The sequence below is a fragment of the Canis lupus genome, chromosome 22 (assembly GCF_003254725.2).
Source record: "Canis lupus dingo isolate Sandy chromosome 22, ASM325472v2, whole genome shotgun sequence".
NCBI lineage: Eukaryota > Metazoa > Chordata > Mammalia > Carnivora > Canidae > Canis > Canis lupus.
Window position 1 is genome coordinate 20,837,853 of NC_064264.1, and position 18,723 is coordinate 20,856,575.

Consider the following 18,723-nt stretch of genomic DNA (forward strand, 5'->3'; position numbering starts at 1 on the left):
TCTGAAACTTCAAGCTTATTGCCCTGGCTATTTAGTGAATAATTTTCCTTCTAGATAGTGAAGGCCTGTAAACAGTTCTCTACTCCATCCTGGACACACAGGAAAATAATTCTTGCATTTATATAGAACACATGACTTAGCTTTGTGTTTTCCTCCAACTTAGGATCTCCTAAAGATATACTTTAATAGTGGCCATTTGTCCTGCAATATTCTTCTCTTCTTGTCTCTCTGCCACCACTCTTCACTAACTCCTCTCAGCCATTTTCATTCCATTTACAGATCTTGAAAGGAGAAAGAAGGCATAATAATGTGCAGGGGCCATGCACTGCTCATGTCCAGCTGGAGAGAGAACTTCAATGGAGTCCCTGGAGTATTTTCCCCCCCAGCCTTCATATTCCTCTGGCGTATTTTGGTTTATATATTTTCTCATTTAACTTCCGTTTTGCTAAATTCCAGTTTACTGAAGGAGATGATTAACTCTGGGTGATGATAATTTTGTTTCACTCTCCAGTTATCTTCCCAATGAGACACACACACACACACACACACACACACACACCACTGAATAGCTTTTCATGCCTTGTGGAAAAATAAAAACTATGAGTAGCTTCTGTCATTAGGATAATTGGGATTTGTGTATCTATCTCCCCAATTTCTGCCTAACCTAACCATCTACTTCACTTCAAATTAGGAGTAAAAAAAATAAAGGATTCTCTCTGATTCATTTTTTTTTCTTTCTTGTCATTTTCACAGAACTTTTTCTGAGGCCTATGTGAGGGGAGAATGGGGAAGATTAAAAGTTAAGAAATTCATCTTTGCCTTTCCTTGCTTGCCAAATCAACTTGGGAAAAGAGGTAATGAGATGCATTTCCCTTTGTTTGCTGCTTGGATTATTTAAATATATTAATATGGATATAGATGTAAATATATAGATAAAGAGATACAGATATACAGATTTAAAATTTCATATTTCACTTTTCCCCATTTTTACCAGTATCGAATACAGTTTATTTTATGTGGCTTACTATGCCAACATAAATCATAATTTGGCAATAAATTTGGGTTTTCAGGACTTTTATTTAATTGGACTAAAATCTTGATTTTGTATTATATGATTATTCTTTTATTTATATGTATCAATGCAGTTTATACATGCCTTTAGGCATATATACCACTCAAACAACATGTCAGTGAAACAATCCTGTTCTTATTGCTACTTTGACAGAGTCCTAGTAAACCCCAAAGCAGGGGGGAGGAGAGTAAAGTCATAATAATGTTGAAGTTTTGAGACAAAACTTTTTCAAATTTGGTCTCTGAACACAGAGACTTGATTAAGTTTGGGTAACAATCACGATAAAACAGTTGGTTATTAGTAGGCAAATAAAGCAAAGATTTTGACTTGATTATCTCTAAAAGTCTTGGGGAATAAACAGTCACTTGATGCTATCTTTAAAAATGGAAAGCTTAAAGGAGCACCTGGGTGGCACAGTTGGTTAAACATCAGACTCTTGGTTTTGGCTCAGGTGGTGATCTCCAAGGGTCCTGAGATTAAGCCCTGGGTTGTGCTCTGTGCTCAGCAGAGTCTGCTTCAGACTTTCCTCCCTCTGCCCCTCTCTCCTTACCCCCCTCGCTCTCTTTCAAATAAATAAAAGATAAATCCTAAAAAAAAACAAAAAGCTTTAATTTTTGTACACATGGGTTTTTTAGAACAACGAAGTCATCTGCAATTCATATCTCCCTTATCAAGAGTTCCCTGAAGTGAAAGTATAATTTCATGTTGATGAAGATTGTATATAATAATAATAAATTCATGTTGGAAGTAACTGAGAGCTCTGTGTAGATGGTTTTGATTAAAATAATGCATCAATTAAAAACATAATATGTAGAATCCTCTCATTTTCAGTAACTAAGTTAATGTATTACCCTAGTATATCCTGTTTATAATTTAATCCTTAATGAAAGCAACTGAATCTATAAAATAAAATATACAACTAAAAGGGAATTTAGTAATCTTCTTTCCAGTGCAGAAATATGCTCTGCCAAATCCATGATATGCAACTATCCAGTGCTGACAAAATAAAACAATCGTGCCAACAAAGCTCCCTTAATATCAGTATAGAAGGAAGTTGGAAAACAATTTAACATTAAAATAAACATTATCAGATGTGCATATGCATGTTAAATTAATATGAAAGTGACTACAAGTCTGTATAGAATTTTACACAAATTTAAACAGTAAAATGGAAGAAAGAAAAATTAAAGTCTTCTTTCTCCTTGAGAAACGAATAGATGCACCTAGTGATTGTCTCCTGTATACATTATTAGAAGGTTAATTTCAGAGTAAGGTATATGTGGTCCCAAGGGTCAGAGAGAGCCTGCAACCTTGCATTGTAAAATCAAACTTTGGTCTTCTTATCCAGCCTATTTCACCTCCAGGGAGATCCTACAGAGGAATGAACAGGGAGGCAGATGCTGCCTCAGCCTTGAAAGAAAATGTTGCCACTTTACCCCTATATGATCCCTTTTCCAATACTTCCTTTTCTTCATGTATTCAGGTTTGACATTCTGTTATTTGCTATAAGATTCTGTATACATATCTACTCATAGTTTTTTTTTTTTTTAATCTACTCATAGTTTTTAATCTTGTGTTGTGATTTATTCATTTTCGTCTGCCTCCTTTAACTAGACTCTGGGTTCATAAGAGAAGAACTATGTTTTCTTCTTGGTTTACTACCCTATCTCTAGTATGCCACATAGTCAGTACTTGAAAGAAAATGGAGTTATTTATTTGATAGAAGTATAATCTCATCAATATTTCCATTAAAATGCAATATCTAGAACAGAAAGTGGTGCTCTGGTGTAAAGTATGGACTATACTTCTTGAACTTCACACACTTTGCTAAAATTCCCAAGCCTTGGGAAACATTGATTTTTCTACTGCTAGGAGCATCATGAATGATTATGCTCTTGCAGCCGATCGTGCTTACCCTGATCTTTTTAACTTCTATTTGCTTGCATTAGCATGGACTAATACATTTTTCATTAGAAACTGCATCTAATGCTCATTTCATACTTATTTTTGCTCTATTAATGGTTTTTATGTTTCAAGACCCAGGCAATCTAAGGACTGGGTAATTGTATAAATGGAGGATTATCAGTGTGATGCACAAATCATTTTTGATCCAATGTTATAAATGTTTAATTTCTATGATTTCTGATGTGACCTCTCTACTAACACAGCTTAATTGCACTTCTAAGGGCAGCAACATATATCAGCTGAAATAGAGGTACTGCCTTCTAAATTAGAATCTGCCTCCACATAATAAGAAAGATTTAGAAGCTGCAAATGTCTTCAAACTGTTTTTAGTTTGGAACTATGGAGACTTTTTACTTAAGTTTTGATTGAAATTAGTATTTATAGAATGATGTGGACAGATATTCTGCTGGGTTTGTATAACAGAAAAAGACTAAACTGTATGGAGATGTGGCTCAACTGGAGCAACTGAACAGTGTGAGAACAATTGGAGAGAAAATGGGACATAGAGCCAGAACTTAAAATATTTCGATGCTTTAGAGAAAATACATATTTGAGAAAATTTTCACTTAAAATCAAGTTATAGAGGCACCTCGGTGGTTCAATTGGTTAAGCAGCCGACTCTTGGTTTTGGCTCTGGTCATAATATCATGGGTTGTGAGACTGAGCCTGTGTTGAATTCCTATCTCAGGGCTTGGAGAGATTGCTTGGACATTTTCTCACTATACCCCTTCCCTCACTCGTGTGCACTCTTTATCTCTAAAATAGATAAATAAATCTTAAAAAAAAAAAAAAAAACCCAGAAAAAAACATAATGCCATTCCACTATCTTATATTCACATGTAAATATTGAAGTGCCACGGGAGTATGAACTATTAATGAGAGCTAAAATATTTTCTAACATCCTCAACTAAAATTTCAATAAATATATAGAAGGTAATTGCTGAAAAGTGGAATATTATTTAAAACAACATTATACAAAATACCAAATTAGAGAAGTTCAGACTCTATGTAAACAGATGCTAATGAATGGAAAAATATATTAGAATTAAAATCTTATCCCGATTTTTCTAGGGACTATCAAAAATTATTGCAATGTAAAATATGTAAGCTAGGTTAATTTTTATTAAAACATGTTCTAAAATAGAGTAAAGGTTTAATATGTTTTTAGAATGAGATTTTAGAGGGAATGTTTGATCTCTTTGTGTTATTAAAATTTCAGCAGTGCCTTTTACAGGGTGTAGATTACCATTAATCTATCTGACTAATTTTCAATTTTGAAATTTTTATCTTTAGCTGTTTAAAGAATATAAGATTAGAAGTGGCATTTAAGGAGAGATTTGGCAAGTAAAATGTCAAGAGCTAGGAATGCCTATGAGGAGTAGTTTTAGCAAAGTCAAAATGTCCCTCAGATTTGGCTGTTATGAGTTTAGAGTAAATTAAGACAGCCACATTGACATGTACGTAAGTAGCTAGAAAAATGGAATTAGACCTTTAGTGAATTATATGGTGAAAATATCCAAAACAATGAAATTGAGTCCTCTTTATTCAATTTGTTGACTAACCCTGAGTCAAACAAAATTGACAGGGTGTGAGAACTAGATGTTTCTGTGACTAGTTTAAAATAAAATTATGGTGGCCTCGTAATGCCAATTTGTATTAGAGCCTCATCTAATCATCTCCAGGTAGACAGAAAAAGATGGATTTCAAAGAAACTTTTGAGTCGGTATTAGATTTTATTTTATTTTTTGCCAATATTAACATCTCTTTCAGTCTCTTATACTTCTTTGATAAACCAGGCACATATACATAATCATAATTTTCTTCTACACTTTACAAAGCACTGGCTTATCATGGATGATGATTTATGCTTGAAAAAGCATCAAGCACAATGCCCAATGCTGTAGAACTTTATTAAAAGCCTATCTATCAGTTTAGAAAATTCAAAAATGTAAAATCAACTAAAGATTACATTATAATTCATGTGACTTAATGTTATTTCATGGATAAACACAAGATTTTTTTTTAAAGATTTTTATTTTTACTCATGAGAGACGGAGAGAGAGAGGCAGAGACATAGGCAGAGACATAGGCAGAGCAAGAAGCAGGCTCCCCATGAGGAGTCCGATGGGGGACTGAATCCCAGGACTGGGGATCATGACCTGAGCTGAAGGCAGCCACTCAACCACTGAGCCACGCAGGAGCCCACATACGAGTTTTTGATTCAGACTTTGTTTCAATGCTTGCTGTGTCATTTGCTAGTGTCCACTTACTAGATATGTATCTTGAACCATTATTAAAACTTTCATCCAATTTTCACATGTATTAAATAGTAATAACTAATGTTATTAGGTAGATAGCAAGAGTTATGATTTTTAATAAGATATCAATACTTTACATTTTTAAGTATCATTTAAATATTAACTCTTGCCAATGACATTTTAAAATGAATTGTATAAAGAATGAAGCCCAACTTGTTACGTAAACATATAAATGTGAAAGAAGTTAAATATTCATAAAGTAAACCTTTGTTCTGTTTCTTCAAAAGACATCAAGATGCATGTCATCTGTCATTAAACATCAGTCAGAAATGGGTGAAAAAGAAGCACTTAGATATATTGAAACCTTTTTTTTTTTAAACAGATGGACAGGCAGGGTCAAAACAAGATTGGAAAATCTACTCACGAAGAACATCCTAAGGTGAACAAAATTTCCATCTTTCAGTAGACTGAGTAGAACACGAGAAAACTATAGAAGAACTGGCTTTGTAAATAACACAAATAATTAAAATCATAAAATGGACTAAAATCAATACAAATAGAGAAGACAATAATTTGACTAATAAATTTCAGAGAATACTTTCCCACAAAGGAAATTCCAGGCCCAAATGGCTTCATAAGGGAACTCATTTAAGCATTTAAGAAAAAATACAATACTCATATTACATAAAACACTTCAAAGAATAGGAGAAGGAGCATTTCCCTGGCAATTTTATTAAACCTGTATAACCCTCATATTGATACCCTCATATCAAAACATCAATTACAACAAAATAAAATAATAGGCAAATATTTTTAAATAAAAAAATCTGGAGAAGAAATACATGTTATTTCAGAAATGTAAGATTGGATTAATTTTTAAAAATTAATCATCATAATTTACCACAGATAATATAAGGTTTTTCACTTTATTTTGTTTTGAAATGTTGTTTCAACTCAGTTTTGAAGCCTTGTACAATCTAGTTACTTTCTCTTCTTAAGCAACTGATTAAGTTCACACCATTTCCCTTATCAAGATCTCACAAGTCTGTCATACACCCTCCCCAGTAACCTGTGGGGCCAAGTATCAGACAACTAGGGACAGTCCTCTGCTCTGGAACATGCAAATTAGTCAACTGACAGGGAACCTGCAAAACCTAGCTCACCCACCTCACCTGCCATATATGTAAACTGTCCCCTACAGTTCCAGCTCACTGTGACCTGTTCCCAGGTCCTTACAGCTCCCTGTGTGATCCTACCTGGTGGCTTTCTCCCATTTGGAGCTGTGAAAAAAAACAGTGCTGCCTTCTATCTACACAAATGTTAATGTATTCTTTCATGCTCTCAAAAAATCTTTACATTTTATAAAGCACCACCTTAACAATGTTTGGAATTTTTAAATGTGGACATATATGTCACCTTTTAAAAAATATTATTTATTTATTCATGAAAGACACACAGAGAGAAAAGCAGAGACGTAGGCAGAAGGAGAAGCAGGCTTCAGGCAGGGAGCCTGATGTGGGACTCCATCCCAAGACCGCGGATCACGCCCTGAGCCAGGGTCAAGTGCTCATCCGCTGAGCCACCCAGACGTCCCTGTGTCACGTTTAAAAAAATTTCTTGGCAGTTTATTACTTTACATTTGTATGTATTACACCAAATTAGTATTACTTTTAGATTCAAATTTTGATGGTCTATTGCTAACATATAAAATTAATATTAATTTTTATGTTTTTATATATTTACCTTGTATGTAGCAATATACCTGGTTCATTTATTAATTTTATTCATCTCTTCATGGGTTCATGGTTTCTATTATATATATAATATAAAATTTTATATGTATATAAGATTATGAAATTTACAAATCATGATAGCTTTACTTCTTTTTCTCCAAATACCATACTCTTCTTTTTCCTTTTATTATGGTACTTCCTAGGATTCTCAGTTCAATGTTTACTAGGAAGTCTCATAGTACACATCTTTGATTTGATTCTAAACTTATGACAGAGACTTAATTTAACATTTAAATAATATATTCATTGAAGGTCTGTATAGATATCCTATCTGTGTATAAATGAGATCTCTTCTACTTACAATCACTGAAAGTGTTTATCATAAATGGATGTTGGATATTTTCCCAAATAGTCTTTTGCCGTGAATACAATGATCATATGTTTTTATCCTCCTTATTTTGTTATGTGGATAATTTACATGGAAATATAAAGGAATTGGAATACTAAAATACTGTATTACTAAAGAGGGAAAAATAGTTAAAAGAAAAAGGACCTGGGACACCTGGGTGGCTCAGCGGCTGAGCATCTGCTTTCGGCCCAGGGCGGGATCCCGGAGTCCTGGGATCGGGTCCCACATCGGGCTCCCTGCATGGAGCCCGCTTCTCCCTCTGCCTGTGTCTCTGCCTCTCTCTGTGTGTCTCTCATGAATAAATAAATAAAATCTTAAAAAAAAATCTTTAAAAAAAAAGAAAAGAAAAAGAAAAAGGACCAAAAATCATAAAGAGAAAACACCTGCTGTCCATAAGAAAATATATGAAAAGAATGTTATTAAAATTATAAAATTCTTGGGCAGCCCTGGTGGCTCAGCGGTTTAGCACCACCTTCGGTCTGGGGCATTATCCTGGAGACCTGGGATCGAGTCCGACGTCAGGCTCCCTGCATGGAGCCTGCTTCTCTCTCTGCCTCTCTCTTTCTCTGTGTGTCTCTCATGAATAAATAAATAAAATCTTAAAAAAAAAAATTATAAAATTCTGATCATCAGAAAACATCAAAATTTTCAGTCAGTAATTCACAAAATGGTAAAATATATTTACAGTACTGCATTGGAAAAATTGCTCATCTTCGAATATAGTACAAAAATTCTCAATAAGAGAAGAAAAGTATCCCAGTAGAAATGTCTGCAAAGGTTTGAATTGACATAATACAAAAGAAGGTATTTACATAGTCATTAGATATAAATGATAAGGTGATCATTTTTTTTAAATTAGGGAAATGAACATTATGGCCAGTATGAAATATCACTACTGTACTGATTGGTTCCTCTGGTACACAGATGTCAGGAGGAGGGTTGATATAGATGAGATGCACGGGGGATAGCACCTGTAAAAGATCAAGGGTAGAGGAAGCAAGTAAAATACTTAAGGTTGCAGTACAGGCTTGTGAAGGAAGAGGGAGGAACATGGAGTACTGGGAAGGAAGAACCTCAGCCTTCAGAGGCGGCCTGAGAATGTTTTAGCCAGCCTAAAGAGGAGAGTCAGTACAAATGTTGCCCACAGAGAAATTCTGCACTTTTGAGAAGTTGCAAGGCCTTCTAGCAATGCTGTACTCAGTCACTGGCTTGACAGTGCCAGAAAAGCACAGGGTCTCAGCTCAAAATCCAAGGCAGATAATATGAATAACTGCTGGTGACTATCAGCCAACTACATTCTTTGTGTTAGGTTCTCTTTTGAAGGTTATCTGAGAGACAGAATTCCAAGTCTTCTATAACCACAAACCCATGACAATGGCTAAATCTAAAATAATTTACAAAAATAATTCTTGAACTCTCACATATTGCTTGGTGGCAGTATAAATTGGCATAACTATTTGAAAACCTGTTCATATGCCTACACTTTATCCCTGAATATATGTTCCTAGGCATAAAGTCCCAAAATAATTGAAAGCATTTGTCACCAAAGAGATTTGCACAAAATATTTATAGCAGCTTCTTTCATTAAATGCCAAACATGACAAACAATCCAAATTTCTGTTAGTGATAGATAAATTTTGGCATATTCATTCATATAATGGAATACTGTGCAGCCAGAATAAATAAAATACTTAGATTTTACACAATAATATGCAGGAATCTTAACAGTCAGTAGGTTGAGTCAATATACCAGTTGCCAAATGCTACATAATACATGATTCTATTTAAATGGATTGCAAGAACAGGCAAGTAGTCCAGCTTTTAGAGCTAGTAACCCAGTTACTTTGTTGCTATGCTATATATACGTCCCCCCCAAGCCCCGCAAAATACTACAGGTTTTGCAGTAATAGCACCCTTTGCCTATGAACATTTCCTGAACACATCAATCCTCTATTTCAGGTGTACATTGAACTCTGTCTAGAAAAAAAATTCCCAGCTACATCATTCCTCCACTTTTTGAATGGTTAAATTGTTTTAATTCTGAAAAGTTTGATTTTAAAGTTGCCTCATTTGGCAAAATTTATAAACCCTGGAAATAATAATATGCTCCCACTATGTGCCCTCATGGAAAAGATTGTGAGGTTCTGTTCTAAGCACTTCACATATATCATCTCAGTTATCATACAAACACAACTATCAGATAGTTAATATTTCCATTGCCATTTTGCATTAGTAAAATTAAAACATAGAAAAATAAGTAACTTACAATGCAGCATACATTTACTTATTTTTTAAGTAGGCCGCATGCCTTAAGGTGGGGTTTGAACTCACGATCCTCAGTTTAAGGGTCGCATGCCCTTACTGACTGAGCCAGCCAGTTGTCTCGCATACATTTTATAAAAATGGTGAATCCTTTGTTTATTGTTTCCTTTAACATTTCCCAACAATTCTCTAATTCTAACTCACATTTCTCTTTCCCTCTAACTTTACAATTGTACTCTAGGATGTTGAGTACTACAGACTTTAATAATGTTTCGTTATACTGATACTGCCTATCCTTAAGTGCCTCATATATATCAGGTCTGCATTAGCTATTTAAATTTCACTGAATGTATTCAGTGAATAAAAGTCATTTCTTTATCCTAATGGATAATAATATGCAAAATTGTTTACCTACCTATAAGAATTCACACTAAATGCATGAATACTTGGTTTTATATGTCTTTCTTATGACCTTACTTGATGTTAATCAATTTAGTTTCTATAGAATTTTCTTTAGTAATAGATTACCAATATATTTCTGTCAGAAAGACTTGGTAAAAGAGGAGAGCACTTATGAAGCAATACCCAGGGACCAAAGATACAATGGTTAATGTGAAAGATCATTATAATTACATTCTATTATAGCATTGATTAGAGTGCTTCTGTGAATTAAATGTATCATCATTCATTGGGACTTACCATTATGGAAATAGATGACTCTCTAGCATGATGTCTTATTGTACTGATTTTTAAACAAAAGGTCAAATTTACTGGTAGCTAAAATTACATATATCTAAAGGGATTTTATATACATATCAACTTACACATTTATTCAATTATTTGCTTTGCATATCCATTTAAATACTGGATTCAAAATATTAGTTAAGACCTAATATATCATATGTTAACTAACTTATATTTTTTAAATGCTTTACTTTCCCTTATAGTATAGTATAGATATAGTATTGTATAATTTACTCAGGAACGTTCCTTTAGAGAGTTAATGTTATAATTCCAAATCAAGGTAAGCTCAAGGTCGTCCTGTTTATAGGTAACTCAACATTTGCCTGTATTTTGTTTACAAGTACTAGGATCATTTTCTTCCCAAGCTTTTTCTTTCTTCCATGAGAGGCTCACCTGCAATCCACATGAGAGGATAGAATGATTTTTATTCTGATGTTTGGTGAAAATTTTTAAGATAAATTTAAATTTGTAATTTTATAAAAAAATTCATCAATATGAAAATGCTATAGATAGCAGATGTAAAAATCTCCTATTAAGCATTAAATTGACATCTCTGGGTGTGCATGAATGTATGTTTCATTAATAAATGACATGTTAAGCACTAGAGAAAACAACAACATCCTTAATTAAATGACTTTGCAGATGGATGCTGATAGCCCAAGCCATTGAAACATAAATGTTACTTCACATCTTCTAAGCATTCTACAAACTGACATGCAGTGCTGAAGCAATGTTAATTTTGTCAGATTCATCCTATATATTTGCAATTTTATCATGCTGTTGTGAATAACAAAACCCATCTTCGTGAAGAGTATCAGTTTAACACTTGAATAATCTATGCCTTTCTCTGGTTATTGTCTTTAAGTACTATGTCAGCATGTTGGGGAAATTATTTCTCCGATAGAAGTTAATTCCAAGTTTATTTGTTTCAATGAATATAAGTTATTTTTCTTTGGGAGGATTGAATGCACTTAATCATCAGTATATCTGATTCTCATTTTATGTGAGAAGTGGGGATATCATTGAATTAAAAAAAATGTTAGGCACTGCAATTAATAAAATTAATTTTTAGCAGCTATAAAGAGGAACAGCCATGAAAACTAAGTTTATATTGTAAGATTCCCATTACTATAGTTTTGGGACCAATATTTAACTTAATCTTATTTTCTTTTTGAAAAGTAACTAATAGGTTGCTGACACCAAATTGTGCGTATAGAGTTGGTTCATTTTGAATATATCAAAAATGAATTAAGGTTGTTATGCTACTGCCTTATTTTTTTTATTACAACAGGTATATCCACCACATTTAATCAAATCAAATGATCAAATCAATATTATTGCCTTGCAACATATGCATCAGCTTGATTCTATATAATAGAACTACATTGATACTCATTAAGAACTTATGTGTAATTATTTATAAAGCATATAAAGATACACAAAAATAACTCGTGTTTTGTGTTTATTATTCAAATCTTATGTTGGTATCATTTTTAGTAATGAAAATTAATTAGGTGTCTTTGATGTAAGTATGTTCCAGGCTAAGTTATTAAATTTTAGTTGATCACTCTGAACACAAGCTCTCAGAATGTCTTTTGAACAAAAAACAATATATGAGATGGTTTCATTCTCAATTACAAAATAAAGATATAGGCATCTTGTGTCAGGTAACTTTCTAAGAAGAATAAAGACATCTTAAAGAGCCTGCACTTTTCTAACTAGAGCTTACTTATGCATAGTCAAAGGAAGAACTGGGAGATGTTGGGCTCTCTTGAATAAGAACGATACCTCAAAAGTAAATTAATGCAGGGTTTCTAATAAAGATTGACAAAGAAATTGACTAATATCTTTTATTCCCTAACAAAGTAGTTTGAGCATGGCAAATATTTCTACATCCTTGATATAAAAAATCAAGTTCAGCAGCAAAAATTCTCCAAGTAGCATACATTGAAAGCCTTAGACTAATAATCTCTTAAATATAGAAGGGAGCATGGCTTGATTGGTTCTTGGTAATGGAACTGCTCAGAACCCAGCCTTCACAATCACATTTACTTTTTGTTGGTTTGTTGTTTGTTTTTAAACAAGAGATACTTAAGTCTTCTGAAGTTTAATTTATTAATATAAGTGCAATTTAGGACAATATGTTGAATTAACCAACATTTCCAGGTTCATTCTAGAAACAAACCAGAGAAAGGAGGAAGAAGAAAAAGAAGTAGAGTATTTTCTAAGAAACCACAATAACAGCAACAATGATAAATTGATGATAAACCTTTGGGAGATGCAAAGTGGATAATTCTTAATTGGACAAATTGGGGAATGGGGAAGCTCAGCTAAAAACAAGGGTAGCCAGGAGAACCAGAGATGTGGGGGGACATTTACAGAGAAAAAAATATTCTAAAGATAAATTGTTAGAGGGCTCATAATAAAGAACAGCAGTGAAACTGGCCAGTGGCTATGGTTAAAATTTCTGGAGCCAAAAACTCTAATGAAATAGAAGATAGTTTTATTAACCTGAAAAAAGTTATTTATCAAGGAAATACCACAGTACTGTACAAAATGAAGCAATTCTAAAAGTATTGCTCAATGTTTGCAACAAAGTAAGGATGTGAGCATCCTAGTACTAGTACTAGTTTCAGAAATGTATACTGTATACTGAGAAATATAATAATCATACTGATCTTGGCACTAAAATAATAAGACAATGTAAGTAGTATAATGTTTGGAAGTGAAAAGTCAAAAGGTTTGTTATTTGGAGACACTATAATGCTTTAAGTAAAAAATTCAAGAGAACCAATTGGACTAAATAGTAGACCAATAAGAGAGTTCAGCAGCTTTGATTGATAAGACATCAATATTAAAAAGACAAAAGTGTTTATGCCAAAAATAAGAGGAAATGGCAAAACACACCACTTACCTAGGGAGACATGTAAGCTATCATTTAGCATGGCTCAGGATCAGTTGAATAAATAAAATATAAAGTCAGTTATAAACATACATACCTGAGGGCTTCATTTGTAATCAATGTCACATTACAAAATCATGTTCATAGAAATTTGAATTCAATAACATGGAGTCACTGCTTTATGACACTTAGACTAGTAAAAAATTAGAATGTGGGATAAAATTAAGAATAGGTAAGAATGTATAGAAATTATTTCAGCAGTAGGGATAGGTAACATTATTTTTGAAGACTAATACAACCCGAGTTGAGAGTACAACATATGTAACACAATTTAACTTTTGCAAGTTAAAAAACACACACAAAAAAACAAACATAATTTTTAAGAATTACTTCCAACTAGCTACATATATTTTAATTATATACATGCATGCATATCTTGCATATAGATTTTATATACATAAACACTTTATAAAATGCATGTATATAGATATCTAAGCTTTATTAGAATACAATTATTCATGTACTCTGTGTATACAGTAAAAAATGAAATCGATTACAATCTTTTTCACAGTGACATGTATCACTCCAACTCATGATGGAATAAACAGTTTTCCAAATTAAGCATCCCTTCTGCCCTTAAAATATAGTGACTTAGTATGTATTCATGACCTTCAACATGTAGAAAGAACAGTGTTCCCAAACATTTGCATGTCATTTGAGTCAGAAAAATTAGGATATTTAAATTTTAAAATTATTTATTTCAGGCTCCTATTTCAGACTTACTGAATTTGAATCTCTAAATAGGGCACTGAAAGCAGTATAATCTTAATATATCCTGAGTGACTCTGGTAAGCAACCATTTTTGGACAACAGGTGTTACAAATGCTTACACTAGGGACCCCTGGGTGGCTCAGACGTTGAGTGCCTGCCTTTGGCTCAGGGAGTGACCCTGGAGTTCTGGGATCCAGTACCACATCGGGCTCCCTGCAAGGATCCTGCTTCTCCCTCTGCCTATGTCTCTGTCTTCTCTTTGTGTCTCTCATGAAGAAATAAATAAATAATCTTAAAAAAAAAGCTTACACTAAAAACTTTAAACTATGGCAGTAAAGAAATATTCTTTCCCTTATGAAAATATTACATGTAATTTTTCAGTGTTGTTTTCTTAATTTGTATTATAATTAAATATATTTTGATTTTAAAATATTAGAAAAATTAAACATTAGTATATTAGCATGCTTTTAATTTCACTCTACCTAAGAATATTTGTTACATTCCAATTTGAATTGTATAGCTAATTTTTATTATCTAAACATGAAATATTCTTTTTTTTTTTTTTTTTTGAAGAGACATATATATTTTTTTTTTTTTTTTTTTTTTTTTTTTGAAGAGACATATATTTAACAGAAAGATACATTGGCAATTTTACTAAGTGAAGTTGAAATAGCCTCAGGGGAAAAAAAAAAAGATTCCTCATGAAGTCAGGTACTTTTCCTTTTTGTGTCAAATTTTAGGAATGAATAATTGTCAATTATTTACCTGCTAGTCTTCAGATCAACTTCATGTTTGAAACACATACAGGCACACACGCATAAATATATTTCTGTTTTAAGAGGAGAAAAGCTCAAGGTCAAGTAATAATTTGGTCCATAGAAAATGTGTATTGTGTATGAAAACCTGATCAAAAGAGGTGGTTTGTGGAAAAATATTGGCCAGAAATGCAAAATCATACAATCAAAAGAATGGAATTTTAAGTCAAAATTTAAAAGCAATGTTCCTTGAATAAGTGCATTAAATATATATTTTTTAAAATATGCCATTTTATGATTATTTTGATTTTTGGTAATAGGCAAATTTGGAGAGGCATACAACTGTATTGAAAATATAAAGATACATTAGTAAGAGAAGACTAAATATGACTTATATGTGTTTTATAAGTAAATAAATATCATAAGATATAGAGACTTCCAATCAATTCAGAAGTATATTTTCCTTGTCTAAATAAATCAAGGTATTAGTTTAACATCTTAATATTACTAAGCTGGTAAATGAACATATTTCAAGCAGGCCCTTACAAAAGCTTCCTTGGAAAAGAGGAAAAAACTGGAATATGATGTGATCATCCATGTTTTCTTTTTTCTTTTTTTTTAAATTTATTTTTTTATTGGTGTTCAATTTACTAACATACAGAATAACCCCCAGTGCCGTCACCCATTCACTCCCACCCCCCCCCCCCGCCCTCCTCCCCTTCTACCACCCCTAGTTCGTTTCCCAGAGTTAGCAGTCTTTACGTTCTGTCTCCCTTTCTGATATTTCCCACACATTTCTTCTCCCTTCCCTTATATTCCCTTTCACTATTATTTTTATTCCCCAAATGAATGAGAACATATAATGTTTGTCCTTCTCCGACTGACTTACTTCACTCAGCATAATACCCTCCAGTTCCATCCACGTTGAAGCAAATGGTGGGTATTTGTCATTTCTAATGGCTGAGGAATATTCCATTGTATACATAAACCACATCTTCTTTATCCATTCATCTTTCGTTGGACACCAAGGCTCCTTCCACAGTTTGGCTATCGTGGCCATTGCTGCTATAAACATCGGGGTGCAGGTGTCCCGGCATTTCACTGCATCTGTATCTTTGGGGTAAATCTCCAACAGTGCAATTGCTGGGTCGTAGGGCAGGTCTATTTTTAACTGTTTGAGGAACCTCCACACAGTTTTCCAGAGTGGCTGCACCAGTTCACATTCCCACCAACAGTGTAAGAGGGTTCCCTTTTCTCCACATCCTCTCCAACATTTGTGGTTTCCTGCCTTGTTAATGTTCCCCATTCTCACTGGTGTGAGGTGGTATCTCATTGTGGTTTTGATTTGTATTTCCCTGATGGCAAGTGATGCAGAGCATTTTCTCATGTGCATGTTGGCCATGTCTATGTCTTCCTCTGTGAGATTTCTGTTCATGTCTTTTGCCCATTTCATGATGGGATTGTTTGCTTCTTTGGTGTTGAGTTTAATAAGTTCTTTATAGATCTTGGAAACTAGCCCTTTATCTGATATGTCATTTGCAAATATCTTCCCCCATTCTGTAGGTTGTCTTTTAGTTCTGTTGACTGTATCCTTTGCTGTGCAAAAGCTTCTTATCTTGATGAAGTCCCAATGGTTCATTTTTGCTTATGTTTCTTTTGCCTTCGTGGATGTATCTTGCAAGAAGTTACTGTGGCCGAGTTCAAAAAGGGTGTTGCCTGTGTTCTTCTCTAGGATTTTGATGGAATCTTGTCTCACATTTAGATCTTTCATCCATTTTGAGTTTATCTTTGTGTATGGTGCAAGAGAGTGGTCTAGTTTCATTCTTCTGCATGTGGATGTCCAATTTTCCCAGCACCATTTATTGAAGAGACTGTCTTTCTTCCAATGGATAGTCTTTCCTCCTTTATCGAATATTAGTTGACCATAAAGTTCAGGGTCCACTTCTGGGTTCTCTATTCAGTTCCACTGATCTATGTGTCTGTTTTTGTGCCAGTACCACACTGTCTTGATGACCACAGCTTTGTAGTACAACCTGAAATCTGGCATTGTGATGCCCCCAGATAACGTTTTCTTTTTTAAAATTCCCCTGGCTCTTCGGGGTCTTTTCTAATTCCACACAAATCTTAAAATAATTTGTTCTAACTCTCTGAAGAAAGTCCATGGTATTTTGATAGGGATTGCATTAAACGTGTAAATTGCCCTGGGTAACATTGACATTTTCACAATATTAATTCTGCCAATCCATGAGCATGGAATATTTTTCCATCTCTTTGTGTCTTCCTCAATTTCTTTCAGAAGTGTTCTATAGTTTTGAGGGTATAGATCCTTTACATCTTTGGTTAGGTTTATTCCTAGGTATCTTATGCTTTTGGGTGCAATTGTAAATGGGATTGACTCCTTAATTTCTCTTTCTTCAGTCTCATTGTTAGTGTATAGAAATGCCACTGTCTTCTGGGCATTGATTTTGTATCCTGCCACGCTACCGAATTGCTGTATGAGTTCTAGCAATCTTGGGGTGGAGACTTTTGGGTTTTCTATGTAGAGTATCATGTCATCGGCGAAGAGGGAGAGTTTGACTTCTTCTTTGCCAATTTGAATGCCTTTAATGTCTTTTTGTTGTCTGATTGCTGAGGCTAGGACTTCCAGTACTATGTTGAATAGCAGTGGTGACAGTGGACATCCCTGTCTTGTTCCTGATCTGAGGGGAAAGGCTCCCAGTGCTTCCCCATTGAGAATGATATTTGCTGTGGGCTTTTCATAGATGGCTTTTAAGATGTCGAGGAATGTTCCCTCTATCCCTACACTCTGAAGAGTTTTGATCAGAAATGGATGCTGTATTTTGTCAAATGCTTTCTCTGCATCTAATGAGAGGATCATATGGTTCTTGGTTTTTCTTTTGCTGATATGATGAATCACATTGATTGTTTTACGGGTGTTGAACCAGCCTTGTGTCCCAGGGATAAATCCTACTTGGTCATGGTGAATAATTTTCTTAATGTACTGTTGGATCCTATTGGCCAGTATCTTGTTGAGAATTTTTGCATCCATGTTCATCAGGGATATTGGTCTGTAATTCTCCTTTTTGGTGGGGTCTTTGTCTGGTTTTGGAATTAAGGTGATGCTGGCCTCATAGAACGAATTTGGAAGTACTCCATCTCTTTCTATCTTTCCAAACAGCTTTAGGAGAATAGGTATGGTTTCTTCTTTAAACGTTTGATAAAATTCCCCTGGGAAGCCATCTGGCCCTGGACTCTTGTTTTCTACTAATATTTACTGAATATTTATTAGGTTCCAATCACCATATGAGCTTTAGGGACTACAAAGAGGATTAGATAGGAAGTATGCCATCCATAACTCCACAGACTCATGTGCAAGACCTACTAATAAAAAAATATATATAAACACCTGGGTGCTCAGTTGGTTAAGCAGCTGACTCTTGATTTCACACAGGTCATGATCTCAGAGTCCTCTGATGGAGCCTTGAATTGGACTCTGCAGGCAGCAGGAGTCTGCTTGAGGATTCTCTATTTCCCTCTCCCTCTACCTTTTCTCCAGCTCATGTTCTCTCTCTTTCAAATAACTAACGAAATAAATCTTTTAAAAATATATGATGATGACAATTAATTAATACTTGTAATGAAAACAAGTAATTTCACATTATATAGTGTGTGATTACAGAGACATAAACACAATGGGAAATATATATTTATTTATAATATAAATATACCTTCAAACTAGAGCTACATTCATATCAAGAGTGAGTATTTATATTCTTTTGCAGGAAGATAAAAGTGAAAAGATTTGGTGATAAGCAAACAGGCAAATACAAAGAAAGAAGAAGCATTTCATAA

General features: G+C 33.9%; 1 long non-coding RNA gene across 2 annotated transcripts in view; it reads left to right on the forward strand.

The window, feature by feature from the left end:
- The window catches only part of LOC118351952 (uncharacterized), a 140,512-nt gene that overhangs the window by 55,013 nt on the left and 66,776 nt on the right, over nucleotides 1-18,723 (forward strand). For both annotated transcript variants that reach the window (XR_004808235.2, XR_007405011.1), the window contains one exon: nucleotides 754-854. This is a non-coding gene — a long non-coding RNA (uncharacterized LOC118351952). The remainder of the gene's footprint in view (nucleotides 1-753; nucleotides 855-18,723) is intronic.